Raw genomic sequence first — 10,099 nt, 5'->3', positions numbered from 1 at the left:
TGTCACGGTCTCCGTGCGGCGAAGCCGCAAACTGTAGCTAAAATTTCCCAAATTTTTAATTTGCTGCCGTTTGCGCAGATAAAGTCTGAATTGCGTCAAATTAGAATCAGTTGTTAAACTCTTTGCCCTAAACCTACTTGAAGTGAAATAAATAAATTTGGCGTGACAGCACCACCTACAGATTTTATATGGAGGGTAAAAAGTTTAGTTTAGTAAAATTTTACGAAATTTGACACAAAATAAAATTTTGGCATCCCGATCAAAAAAGTCAATGAGACCCATGTCATAATTGTTATGGCTTTGCCGTAGCAATGACAGAAACCTCCCACGTTATTCCAATGGGGAAATCGCCAGAACATGTTTACACTTTATACTTTCATGAACTCCTCCTAGGGCGTTAGCTCTATTAACCTGAAATTTAGTGAGACCATCCAAAGTTATCAACATTTTTATTCTAAGAGTCATGGTCTCTGTGCGGCCAAGAATAGCTTTTTGAATGGTAAAGCAAAGGGGAGAAGATGTGACAGCGTCACGGATTCAGCAGTAGGTGTAATCAAAGGACAATTGGGGCGTGTTAGAGCCCCCTACTCTTGCGGCATGGCGAGGGCCGATCATTGCGGCTTGCGGCTATATTTATCATATTATAATCTTTTTAATGGCCTCCTTAACTCCTCATCAGTGAGTGTAAAACATCTTACTGTATCTTATATAACGGCTCAGTAGAAAAAGTGGGATACAGTTACTTGAAGTAGGTCTAAACGATCTGTGATCCTTTACCTCGTGTAACTGCTGGTCTGAGTGGGTCATGTGTATGAAGCCTCTGCACATACATTCTTTCTGCTGTAATGAACTGTGCAGAAGAATGCCTCTCGTTAACCTTTGCTCAAGCATATTCTATAATGTGCAGCTCAGCCTGATGAGAGCGGCCTTTGTGTCTGAAAGGGCCCTGGCTCAGGACACACATGGACCGGGTGCACATGGACCGTACGGCAGGGCCAAACGAGGTGCACATGGACCGTACGGCAGGGCCAAACGAGGTGCACATGGACCGTACGGCCGGGCCAAACGAGGGGCCCATGGACCGTACGGTCGGGCCAAACGAGGTGCACATGGACCGTACGGCAGGGCCAAACGAGGTGCACATGGACCGTACGGCAGGGCCAAACAAGGGGCCCATGGACCGTACGGCCGGGTCAAACGAGGTGCACATGGACCGTACGGCCGGGCCAAACGAGGTGCACATGGACCGTACGGCCGGGCCAAACCAGGACACTGTCACTGTGATGAACTCTGTACCACATACAGCACAGCGAGGGATTTACACAACTTTGTATTACAAAAGCGTCTCTTTCTGTATCATAATAAGGCAGAATAATCTAATAAGCTATAAAACATTTGACGTTGCAAAATATAAAAAAAAGAGCCAGGGTTTCTCAGGAGAGTTATCTTCAGGCCGCCCAATGTCCGCCTCACTTCCACCCCACGGCCGCCCCATGGCCGCTTTATGGCCGCCCCACGGCTGCCCCATGGCCGCCACTCTTCCACCCCACGGCCGTCCCATGGCCACTGTTTAAAGATCCCGGAGGCTTCTTTTCAGTTCCTTTAAGTTGTTACGGCGCTCTCACCCTCTCAAATGCACCAATGGATTTCTAAATTGTTGCCTGCTGTGACATGTGCTCCGTCTGGACACAAGCTGCACAGTTTTTCCTGGTAAGTTCATTTAACACATTGCGTTTAATCCCAATGTAACAATAAATTATAAAAAATGTCAGCTTGGCTGCTCCCACATGTGGTGTAAATAAAAGCACCAGGATGTGGAGACGCCTGTGGACAGAGGGAAGGATGTGAGTGTGACCTGAGCTGAACTCCTCCTTTGTCCACAAAGCCACAGTGCGCACACTTTCCAATGAGCTAAAACCAGTGTTTCAACATGTTTGATTTTCACTGCATTTCTTCTTCGTTCAAGAACAACGATTAATGCGAGACAGGCAAAACCTTCATTATTATTAAAACCTTTATTATTTCCTTGGTGTTGGTCAGTTTGCTTTGCTCTTTACATATGTGTGTCAAGGTTTTCATGTGGCAACAACAACACTGTAAAAGCTGCTCCTACAGTTATTTATTCATCTCATTGAATCCATCTTTCTTGATCTTTGTAACGTCAAAGCCGTTTTCTCCTCAGAGACATAAAGATCAGCCTTTAAAGCAACTCCTGCAAACACCAAACGTTACTCGTGTGTGCGGCACTTTATTCACTTTGACTCAGACTAATTTTTACTGGTGTTGTAAGATCGAGTTTATTCAAAATCCTCTTCGTAAATTTTTTTTGATCAAATATATCCACAAAATAAGATATATTTAGACCTGGTTCTGTCCATTTTTCAGAATTAAATGTCCCAGAAAGGCGCTTGTTTCCATATGAAGACAATACATCATAAAAACGTCTATCTTTCTTACATTTATGTGAGTAAACAACAGGAGAAGTTTCAAATTGATATCCTCGCTGTGTCTCGCCTCAACTAACGTGGTAAGGAAATGTCCGTTTTGTTTGTAAAGCTGAATTAAAATTCAGAAATGTCATTAAAAAATAATTAATATAATTAAAGCCGCGGTGGCGGCGATGATGGCTCTCGCCTTCCCGCGCGAACGCCTTCCCGCGCCACCATGTTTTCTGCTGCGTTTTGCGGAATACCAAACAACGCTCAGTAATTCATCGTTGATATTTGCATAGTTTGCGATTCAAATAGTTGTTTGTCCTGACAAAATGCAAGATCGTGCTGAACGCAGACCTGAGCAGGGAGAAAGAGAGAGAGAGCCTCTGTGACCCGGGACTTTTCATCGATGTTCAGGGGTCAAAAATACCTGAGTTGTGGCAAAAAGAATAAAGTCTAAAGAATAAAGCCTAAAGAATAAAGTCGAAAGACTTTATTCCCCTCCTCCCTGTGCCTCCGTCACCTAGCAACAGAGAACCGCCGCTAACGCTCATGCTAATGCTAATGCTAAGACCACAGCATGAGAGGAAATGTTCCATCAAAATAAAAGAGGAAGAGGAAGTGAAGGCAATAATTGCGCCCCTGCTGGCCAATTGTGAAAATACATAATATCTGTAATGCACTTTTTTAATGGTGTCTTGAGGAGAATATAAACCATGAGTTTCAAACAAATCAGACAATGTTGAGTTTTTCCCACAATGGGTAGGATAGGTTAGATGGGTATTAATTATTTCTAATCAGACCATAAAAACGCATTAGTGAGTGAAATATGAGCTCCGTTGATCAATTCGTATAGGCGTGACTTGTCCTTTTTTAGGGCATGTTAATATTTTTTTTTTATATTTATTAAATTTCAATGTCTTTAGATGCAAAAAGTGTTGTTTTCAGCTCGATCGGACAAAAAACCAAGGACAAGTACAATTTGAGGGACGCAAACTCGAGAAAAGTGAGGGCACCACAGGAAGCCGGTTCCCGCCGTAGTCATGGGTAACGTGAGGTCCCTTCAAAATAAAATGACGGAAATAGCGAGCCTCATGCGGTCTCAGAGGATTTATAGGGACAGCAGCGTCTTGCTTTTCACAGAGACCTGGTTAACAGCAGAAATGCCGGACTCTATTGTCGGTTTGGACAATTTTCATCTGCTGCAGACGGACAGAACGAGAGAATGCGGGAAGAAGAGAGGTGAAGGTCTGGCTGTGTATGTAAACACGAGCTGGTGTAAGCCCGAACATTGCACAGTGAAGGAACAGCTATGTAACAAAGACATTGAACTGTTGGCTATTGGCATGAGGCCATATTATCTGCCCCGGGAGTTCTCACATGTGATTTTGATCGCAGTCTATGTGGCCCCGTCTGCCAATGCTGAATATGCTTTTGAAGCATTGCTCTCCTGCAGTTGTAGGCTGCAAACACAGCACCCACGGGCTCTCTTCCTCGTCTCTGTTGACTTCAACCACGCTTCTCCCTCTTCTGTTCTACCAACATACACCCAGTATGTTTCCTGCCCCACCAGAGACAACAGAACATTGGACTTGTTTTTTGCCAACACCAAGGAGGCTTATTCTTCTTCCCCCCTCCCTCCCCTGGGCAGCTCGGACCACAACCTTGTTGTTGTTGTTGTTGTTTTATGGCGGTTGGCATCCAAGTGTTGCATTACCGCCAGACTTTATTCTTTCGACTTCATTTTTCAGAGTCCGACTGGCTTTATTCCAGGGCTGACTCTTCTTCATCTTTCTCTCCTTCTTTGATGTTCGGCGCTTCCTCCGTACAGTTTTATTCTTTAGGCTTCATTCTTTAGGCTTTGATATTTCCACTGATGCCGCTGCTTGGTAGCCGTGCATCTACTAGACTGGGCGAGGACAGGAGACCACCCCCACCCCCATCTCGTCACTCTGATCACTCTGACTCCCCACAAGCAGACCCCCATCACTCCGACTCCCACTTAGCGCCTTTAGCCTGTTTTCTATATCTGCCCAATCAAGCTCCTTTGTTCCAAGGAATCTCCCTGCAGCTTTAGCAATGATCCTGATCCTTTCAGTTCTGCTTTGAGCCTGAGCAGCACAGTTTATAACATTCACCATAAAGAGTACAAAATCCTCTCTATCCACAACCAGGGTATTCTCATTAATTCTGGAACCTCCACAATTGAAACCATCATACTTCTTGGGAGCAACGCTGGCTTCTCTCATTTCGCCCTGGCTGGGAGCAGCGCTGGCTCCTCTCCCTGTATTTACTTTAACCTCGTTACTTGAAACTTTCTTGACTGCATCCGCATATGAAATACCATGAGAGACCTTAATTTTCTGCACCTCAGCAGCTCTTTTGCTAAACTTGCATCCCCCGTAGGCAGAGCTATGTTCTTCCCCACAGTTACAGCACTTCAGTTTTGCTCCTACGTCACACTTCCCATACTCATACTTTGCTTCCCTCTACAGACCGCTGCAATATGCCCAAAACGCTGGCATTTGAAGCAACGCAGGGCCGGCGGAATATATGGTCGTACGCCATAGCACATGAACCCAATGAACACCTTACTAGGCAGGCACCTCCCTTCAAGTGTTACCATTACCGACAGGCTGTCACATCTTACCCCAAACCGGGTCACCTTCAACCGCCTAGCGTCCACCACCTTAGCTCCAGTCAAATTCCCCTTTACTTCATCCACAGACGTCGTCATATGGACGCCTACGATAACTCCTCTGACCGTGTTTCTATCAGACACAAGAATGTCCTTTCCACCCGGACGTCTAGTTCCACTCGCCTTCCTTTGCTGAGCCGCGTCCTCGCACACGACCAGCAGTGAGCCATCCCTAAGGACATTCGCACGCTTGATCACTCCCACAGCTACAATTAGGCTCCTTATCAATGCCACTGGATTCCACGCCTTAAAGGATGCACTATCCTGTGCAAGCTTTATGATCACCTTACACACTCTGCTCTCACCTCCGATATCAATAGCTTCAGCTTCACCCTGCTGCTCATTTCCAGAACCCTCGGACGAGCTGAGGGACTTTTTACGTTTCCGGGCACCAGCAGCCAGAAAAGGCTGCTTCTCCTCGCCGTCCAGAACAGTGAGCTCAGCCATGAACCCGCTGCAGTTTGTATTGCAGTGGAGGACGCCGTCATCTCCCTGCTGCACCACTCTCTCTCTCAGCTGGAAAAGCCTGGCAGCTCTGTGAGGATCCTGTTCTTTGATCTCTCCAGCACCTTCAACACCATCCAGCCGCTGCTCCTGAGAGACAAGCTGGTGTGGAGTATGATCTGGCAGAGTGGATCCTGGACTACCTCACAGACCGACCCCAGTTTGTGAGAGAACTGTGTGTCTGACACTCGGACCTGCAGTGTGGGGGCGCCCCAGGGCACTGTCCTCGCGCCCTTTCTCTTCACCCTCTACACTGCAGACTTCAGACACGACACGGACAGCTGTGTCCTGCAGAAGTTCTCTGACGACTCTGTCATCATCAGACTCATCACGGACGATGATGATCCGGAGTACAGAGGACTGGCGCAGGACTTTGTGGACTGGTGTCAGCGGAACCACCTCCTCATCAACGCGGGGAAGACCAAGGAGATGGTGGTGGACTTCCGCAGACGCCACTCGACTGCCCCCTCACCAGTGAACATCCAGGGACGGGACATTGAGAGAGTGGACTCATACAAGTACCTGGGTGTTCATCTGAACCACAAACTGGACTGGACTCATAACACAGACGCACTGTACAGGAAGAGCCAGAGTCAGCTCTACCTCCTGAGGAGACTCAGGTCTTTTGGAGTGACAGGGCCACTCCTGAAGACCTTCTATGACTCTGTGGTGGCATCAGCCCTCCTGTACGGTGTGGCCTGCTGGAGCAGCAGCATCACAGAGAGGGAGAGGAAGAAGCTGGACAAAGCTCCGTCCTGGGCTGTGCTCTGGACTCGGTGCAGGAGGTGGGAGACAGAAGGGTCCTGGCTGAATTCACATCTATGCTGGACCATGAGTCTCACCCTCTGCAGGACACTCTGTCCGCTCTGGAGAGCAGCTTCAGTGAGAGACTGATCCACCCTCGCTGTGTGAAGGAAAGGTTCCGCAGGTCTTTCCATCCTGCTGCTGTCAGACTTTATAACAAACACTGATAGCCCTGAACACTCGCAATACTTACTTAACCATGTGCAATTACTGTCGTACTCACATGCAATAATGTCACAATAATGTCACATTCATGTACATATAACTGATGTAAATAGAGTAATAATGTTACATTTTTGCATTACATGCTTATATACACGGAACATGCAAGAGATGGGGAACGTATTCGTGAGCTACTTAGCGCAAACAAGCGCTTTATACGGGGATGACGACCGCTTCGTGGTCGTCATCCCCATGTAAAGCGCTCGTTTAGTGCGCACTTTTGCACGGGCTTCGCCTGTTTACAACGGTAATGTTCCATTCTCCCACTACTAATTAGTATGCACGGGGCGTGCATGAGTGGAGGAGTTCGTTAGTGAGTGTTTGGAAGCGGGCGAGCGCTTTGCGCTCGATTTCGTGCGCACTTTTGCAGCCGCGCTTCGCACGGCCTTACGGAGCTGGTAGGCATTTCTCCAGCTTGTGACGCTCGGGCCTAATAGATAATCAAAACGTCTCAAAGTCCGATCAATATTTGTTCTTCAAATGCTTTTTAAAGAGATGTCACGTACATTTTTTGCTATTTTAAATTTTTAACTGAACATAAACACCTCAGATTTACTCCAGCTAAAGTCATAACGCGGCGAGGTTACACGGTGCAGCTTTAAACGCACAAGAGCCTAAAACAATCCGCAGAGAATTCCCGAGAATTGATGATTAGCGTCAATCAGATCACAACTCAAAACGTGTCAAAACAACGTGTACTGTGTGCGTTTGGTTTACGCTATGTGACTAGCATTAGCAGCTTCGGGTCAAACGTTTCGGGTCAAACAAGGACGGGGTCTGGACTATCTAATACGTTAGCGTTCCTCCAGCTTTACAAACCCAAACGTTCTGAATACTAAAAGGGTTACAGGTTTTTACGATGTTTGAATTTAGACTTTATTTTGTGTAATTGTACCTGTTGTACATATAAATGATAATTTTACAACAATCGAGCAGGTGTGGAGAAAATGTACAAAAATCTGTGGGAAAATGACAGGAAGTGACATCACACCAGGGAAACTCATTCCAGTCAGTTTATGCAGAATTTACATAAACAAATGACTCTCTAAACATTAATTCAACAAAATAAAGTCACTCTCATATATTTTTATTTGTAAAATAAAATTAATTGTGACATTGGATAAGTTTTGGCCCAGTGTTTGCATTAATTTCCTAATGTGGTGTCATCGATCACATACAGGAAGTGAAATTGTAAACCTAAAAAAAAAATGTTTTTCTGAGATAATTTTTTATTTTATTATTTTTATAATTTTAAGCAAAATTCAAAATACATTTATCTTTACTGCATTTTAGTTCAATGAGTCGTCCGACCTGTAGGGGGCACTTTAAGTATCGGACTGATACTGATTTCTTGACCTGGTGCATCTGTTTTTGAAAGAAATATCCAAAAGACAAATCCACAGATGTTGAAGTTAAAAGTGGACAACAATTAGTTAAATACTCCCTCTCCGCTCCTCGCTGGTGATTCAAATGTATCCCTCGTTTTTCTCCATCTCCATGGAAACATCTCCGTCAGCGACAGCGCATCAGTCGAGTCTTCTTACACCATTTCCATGCGAACCTCGAAACGCTTCGTGATGTTTCACTTGGACAATTAAAGTGACTCACGTCATCGTTGTGTTTTTTTTTAGCTAAATTCGGCCAATTTACATCAGCAAAAAAAACTACAGAGAATACTGAGAACACTGAGGCTACTGAAAATACTCAGGATACTGAGAATACTGAGAATACTGAAAATACTGAAAACACTGAGAATACTGAAAATACAGAGAATACTGAGAATACTGAGAATACTGAAAATACAGAGAATACTGAGAATACTGAGAATACTGAAAATACTGAGGATACTGAGGATATTGAGAATCCGCTGAGGAGGGATCAGTGCCACAGCTTCAAAGACAAAGTGAAAGAGGAAACGTGAGGAGGTTAAATGCGAACAACTCTAAACGAGTTTTACACAATCCAAGCAAGTCACAAAGTTTGTGAGACGAGTCAAGCGCTTTATCGTCAGCTCTTTCTGCTTCTACTTCACTTTTGCCTCAACACAGCGTCAACATCTCTGGGTTCGAATTAATCCATCGACGACGACAAGAGCAAACGAGGACTTTAGAGGAGTTAAATTGTATCAAACACAGCTGCAAAAACAAAGACTGCCCTAACGGCTAAAAAAAGGCTAACGGCCACCGCGGGCTAAACGCTACCGCGCCGCCGCTGCTTTTTAACGTTTTGCAAGTAAATATATACAGATTAGGGTTTAGTAAGTGTGACTGAAAGGCTAGCACTCACCTCACAGCAAAAAGGTCCCATTTACTTGAGTAACTTTCAGAAGAAATTGTACGTTTCAGACACTGTACTTTTGCTTCTACTTAGGTCATATTTAGTTTTGCTTTAACAGTTCTCTTGAGTAGAACTGTTGGTTCCGATTCCCTCTGTGACACTGGGCACTTCTTCATCTCTGCATTATTTCATGTCTTGAATTAATGCATCATTGGAGTTATACAGTTAAAAGCTCTTTATGGTGCATTATTCACTCACTCCTCACCATGAGGTGCAATGCTGCTACTGTAGCCACAGCTGCCCTGGGGCAGGCTGACGGAGGGTGAGGCTGCCATTTTGCGCCATCGTTCCCCATCGGACCCCCACTAACCATTCAAATACACATTTAAGAAAGATAAGTAAGTGGCGTTTGGACACAATGCTGACTATATTTATGGACATTACATTAGTCTAAAAGACCCAGTTGCAGAATCAATGAAATTGAAAACTGGTGATACGCAGATGTTTGAATTAAGAGTAAATTTATTCCATATTTTTGTCCTTTTTTGGGTAAGTCCTGTTTTTAAACATTTATTACAAAAGAGTATAATTTAGATTTATTCTTAAATGTGTAAATAAACAAAAACAAGTGGGTCACGTTGCAGCAGCTGTGGTCTCAGTATCACCGAGTGTGGAGCGAGTGGATGATGTAAAGCAGGGGCTTATATATATATATATATATATATATATATATATATATATATATATATATATATATATATATATATATATATATATATATATATATATATATATATATATATATATATATAATATAAAAATCCAATAATAACAAGCCACAGATCTGTGCATGGACACAGTTTGATGATGTCATGTAGTTGGGGGCGGAGAGCCAAAGGAGATTTCAGGTGAAGCTGTTTTTTTAGAGGCGCTGCGTTCAGCTCTTTATCGGCCTCTAGTGGTCACAACTTTCACCCTACAACAAACTATAGACTATGAACTATACTAGTTTAGTGTTTCAACTCCAGATCTAGTCCTGTTTGGAACTTCTTCAGAGTTTCTCCCTCTAATCCTGTTTTAGTCCTGTTTTAGTCCTGTTTTAGTCCTGTTTTAGTCCTGTTTTAGTCCTGTTTTAGTCCTGTTTTAGTCCTGGGCTCTCTTT

Source organism: Eucyclogobius newberryi, unplaced genomic scaffold (assembly GCF_026437365.1).
Source record: "Eucyclogobius newberryi isolate DKJ021-1_F unplaced genomic scaffold, fEucNew1.0.hap1 SCAF_1, whole genome shotgun sequence".
Lineage (NCBI taxonomy): Eukaryota > Metazoa > Chordata > Actinopteri > Gobiiformes > Gobiidae > Eucyclogobius > Eucyclogobius newberryi.
Note: the sequence above shows the minus strand (reverse complement) of the source record.